Consider the following 4,624-nt stretch of genomic DNA (forward strand, 5'->3'; position numbering starts at 1 on the left):
TTGGAGAAGGGTTTTTCGTACAACTACTGGCTGTTCTCTTTTCAAACCGACTGTCTGTCTTCGCAGGCAACGTAATCCTTCTCATCTCGCTATTAGGTTCCTGCTGCTGAATAGACTGTACAGAGTGATTCAAAAAGAAAGAACAGATTTCAGTTGTGTATTACAGAACAGTTATGAAGGAGAGACACACATTGCGCATTTCAATGGATACAAGAAATTTCAAACTTTTATGTTCGCGCAGACACTATACCATACACTCAACTTGAGCACCACGCGTTGCTCAAAAGGAGACGGCACGACCGTGGGGTCGGGGATTTGTCCGAAATTTTCTGTGGTGAAAGAGGACCCCTAACACCTCACGTGGTTAAAGTATTATACGCACTACTCGGAAAATCCAGAGAAAAATCGATCCAAAGTTTCTTAGGTGCCGTGTGAGAATAAAATATTGGCCCGTTGCCGAGCTGCCGTTTGGCCTACATGGTTAGCGCTCGGACTCTTACGCCAGAGGTCTCGGGTTCGATTCCTCCTCCGGCATTTCTTTTAAAATTCTGTTACTTGCAAAGTTGAAGCGCATTGTTACAGGAGAATCGTGAAATTAATTCCCGGGAATATTGTATAAAAATTTATTCTATAATTCACTATCAATTATCGTCACCAATATTCCGAGACATGATTCAGTATCCCTGGTTTGTCTCAAAATTATCAGAAACTCAAAACATTTTCGTAAATGTTAATGGGGCATGTTTTTGTACAGATTTATTGCAAACGCCCTGTGATTGTAAAAAGTCCGCTTTTATATGTTGCTCAAGATGTCGCAAAAATTATTGCTTTGTTTGTTTTTACGATAATTACCACTGCGGTTCTTGTTTATAATTATTATGTGTATAAAAATTGAATGTTTCCCAATCTACTTTGTTATTCTGATTAAAAATCAAATGTTTCTCCTCATATACTTTACAACGAAAAATGGAAAACCTATCGCCATGAATTGTGTTGTTGGACAAAAAGAAAATAATTTTTATTCAATAATGTAACTAATTTGTTAAAGATAATGTAGGTTTGGGAAACTTTCTGAATAATTGGTGGAATAACAAAATAAAATGAAACAGAAGAAAAAAGTGCCGGAGGAGGAATCGAAACCAAGACCTCTGGCGTAAGAGTCCGAGCCCTAAACATCTAGGACAGACAGCGGCTCGCCAGTGCACTAACATTTTATACTCATACGGCACCTAAGAAACTTTGGATCGACTTTTCCCGGAATTTTCCGGGTAGTGCGTCCTAATATTTCAACCACGTGAGGTGTTAGGGTCCTCTTTCACCACACAAAATTTCGGACAAATCCCCGACCCCACGGTCGTGCCGTCTCCTTGGCAGATACATCGAAACGGTAGTCCACTTCGTTCCACACGCGAACTGAGAGGTCCCTGAAACTTCCTGGCAGATTAAAACTGTGTGCCCGACCGAGACTCGAACTCGGGACCTTTGCCTTTCGCGGGCAAGTGCTCTACCAACTGAGCTACCGAAGCACGACTCACGCCCGGTACTCACAGCTTTACTTCTGCCAGTACCTCGTCTCCTACCTTCCAAACTTTACAGAAGCTCTCCTGCGAACCTTGCAGAACTAGCACTCCTGAAAGAAAGGATACTGCGGAGACATGGCTTAGCCACAGCCGGGGGGATGTTTCCAGAATGTAAAGTTTGGAAGGTAGGAGACGAGGTACTGGCAGAAGTAAAGCTGTGAGCACCGGGCGTGAGTCGTGCTTCGGTAGCTCAGTTGGTAGAGCACTTGCCCGTGAAAGGCAAAGGTCCCGAGTTCGAGTCTCGGTCGGGCACACAGTTTTAATCTGCCAGGAAGTTTCATATCAGCGCACACTCCGCTGCTGAGTGAAAATCTCATTCTGAGAGGTCCCTGTTTACTGAATCGACAGCTTCAACAATTAGATTTCTCAGCTCTTGAAGAGTAGCAGCCATAGGGGGAAAAAGACTCTGTGTTTTATATACCCCCACAACAAAAAATTGCAAGGTTTTAGGTCTCGTGACCTGGGAGACGAACAACAATTAACAAGATCTTGTTGTGCACCTCTTCCAGTCCAAAGCTGAGGGATGGTGTTAAGATATGCCGCACCTCAAGGTGAAAACGAGGCAGGCACCATCGTGCGTAAAAATGAAATCACTGGAATTTTTCTGCTGAAGTTGAGGAAGCAACAAATTTTACAGCATGTCCAGGTATGACATTTCTGTTACAGTTTCCTCCGTTAAAAAAAATAAAAAAAAATCCATAAGCTTTGTGACCAAAAACAGATTCAGTTTTGGTGGGTCTCTTTCATGTTCTAGGACGACGCCAGGATCTTGTGACCCCCAAATTCTTACGTTCTACCCGGTAGATGAAACGTCGATTCGTCAGAAAAATAAGTCGTTCGCAAAAAGTTTTGCCATATCCTGAAGAACTGAAATGCAACATTCATACCTTCTGTTCTGGCCGGCGGGACGCAATTGCTGCAGTAACTGCGACGTGTAAGGCTTAATAAGCTGGCATCGTTTCAGAACAAGCCACACCGTTGAGAAAGTTGATGTTCGGGGCCTGCCCGTATTGTGGACTTCCGAGGGCTCCGTGTGAACGCATTGTGGATACGTTCGACATTTAAATCAGACACGTGTGGCCGAGCAGTGCTCTTCTCTTTTCATATGCAACCGATTTCCAAGAATTTATTTATGCCTGTCATAAATCTGCCTGCGCAGGGGCAGCTTCTTGCTGAAGCGACGGCTAATTCCAACACACAAAATGATTTCTCAAGAGATGTAATCACCACGTTGGTACAAAGAAACAACCACACACCTGTGTCAAAACTTCCAACACCCCCCTACCCCGCTAGCCAGAGAGATGCGCAATGTGTTTCTATCTCTTTTATAGTATGTCTTTAATAGCCGCGCGGTCTCGGGCGCCTTGCCACGGTTCGCGCGGCTCCCCCCGTCGGAGGTTCGAGTCTTCACTCGGGCATGGGTGAATGTGTGTGTTGTCCTTTGCGTAAGTTAGATTAAGTAGTGTGTAAGCATAGGGACCGATGACCTCAGCAGTTTGGTCCCATAGGAACTTACCAAAAACTTTCGGCATGGTGTTACATTTTTCATTTTTCGGAGTTTAAATAGTTCCGTCGTTAACAACGCTAAGTGGAAAAAGCTAGATTTCATAGCGGTTGTGTATGGTGGTGACGGTGATACGCTGGTTTGGCCGTACGGAACCGAGTCTTCAGCACGTGTAATAAGATATCACACCCACTATAAAGGCTGAGCATAAAGTCTTTCCCCGATTACAAAAATTTATTGTTAAGGAACTATATTAGACACAGTTATGCGATTTGTTGCAAATGGTTGCTTAACTCATACAGTTTTTTTAATTTTTTATGGATACACTTCTTCATATCTATGTGATTTTTTTTTTGCAGATGGTAGCGTAAATGGTGAAGTTTTCATGGATAAACTTCTAGAAGTGCTCTGATAGCATCAATTAGAGGAACTTAAACTATGGGTAGCGTTTCAGCAAGACAGTGCACCGCCACTCTGGAGGTCATTCGTTTGCTACTTCTTGGATGAATCCTTTCCGGACATTGGTAGATACCGCCCGTATCATGGCCACCACCTTCACCAGACTTAACGCCTCTTGACATTTTTGTGGGGTAATGGTGTTCAGTTCACCAATTTCTGATGAATACAAGATAATGTAAGGCGTGGGACGGAACAGACGTTGACAAAAACGTGGACAGAAATTGAGTATCACCGAGACGTTCTACTGGTAACAAACGATGAACATACTGAAATTAATCCACAAAAACTTTAATAACGTATTTTACGGGACGAACTATAAGACGCACCTTAATTTTTAAGCATTTTTTTTAAATAACAATTTTACCATTTTTATTATCTTCTTCCTCTTCGTAGTCATCGTTGTCCTCTTCCTATGTAAGATGGATGGTCTTCACTGCCACTTACGACTCAGATCTTGAAAGATTTAACAATGTCTTCTCTCGCTCTAGACCACGACTGTTTTATCCATTGACACGCATGCTTCGTTGTAAATCGTTTTAAAGCTCCCTTCGACGTGAATTTATGTTGGGTTTCATGCATCATCCATCTATTCCATTCCTCTCGCATGTACACTTTAAATGGTTTATTTATCGAGATACCAAGAGGTTGTAACTGTGAAGTAAGAGCTCCCAGAATAACAGCAAGCTCTGTATTTCCCTATTTCAATTTCTCTTTCACAGAATTTTTCAAATGACTACTAAACCGAGCTAGCACAATAAGAGAACTCTTCTTCAAGCAAGCATTTTTCCAAAAATGGTTCAAATGGCTCTGAGCACTATGGGACTTAACATCTATGGTCATCAGTCCCCTAGAACTTAGAACTACTTAAACCTAACTAACCTAAGGACAGCACACAACACCCAGCCATCACGAGGCAGAGAAAATCCCTGACCCCGCCGGGAATCGAACCCGGGAACCCGGGCGTGGGAAGCGAGAACGCTACCGCACGACCACGAGATGCGGGCAAGCATTTTTCCTTCTCTCCCACACTCTGTTAATCCATAATCTCAGGCCAGGCTCGTCCATCCAACCCTTCTTATGT

General features: G+C 43.2%; 1 non-coding gene across 1 annotated transcript; it reads left to right on the forward strand.

The window, feature by feature from the left end:
* The first annotated feature begins 1,758 nt into the window (after window positions 1-1,758).
* On the forward strand, window positions 1,759-1,833 carry Trnas-uga (transfer RNA serine (anticodon UGA)). Its single transcript has one exon. It is a non-coding gene; the product is annotated as a tRNA-Ser (tRNA).
* The last annotated feature ends 2,791 nt before the right edge of the window (window positions 1,834-4,624 follow it).

This window comes from Schistocerca nitens, chromosome 2 (assembly GCF_023898315.1).
Source record: "Schistocerca nitens isolate TAMUIC-IGC-003100 chromosome 2, iqSchNite1.1, whole genome shotgun sequence".
Lineage (NCBI taxonomy): Eukaryota > Metazoa > Arthropoda > Insecta > Orthoptera > Acrididae > Schistocerca > Schistocerca nitens.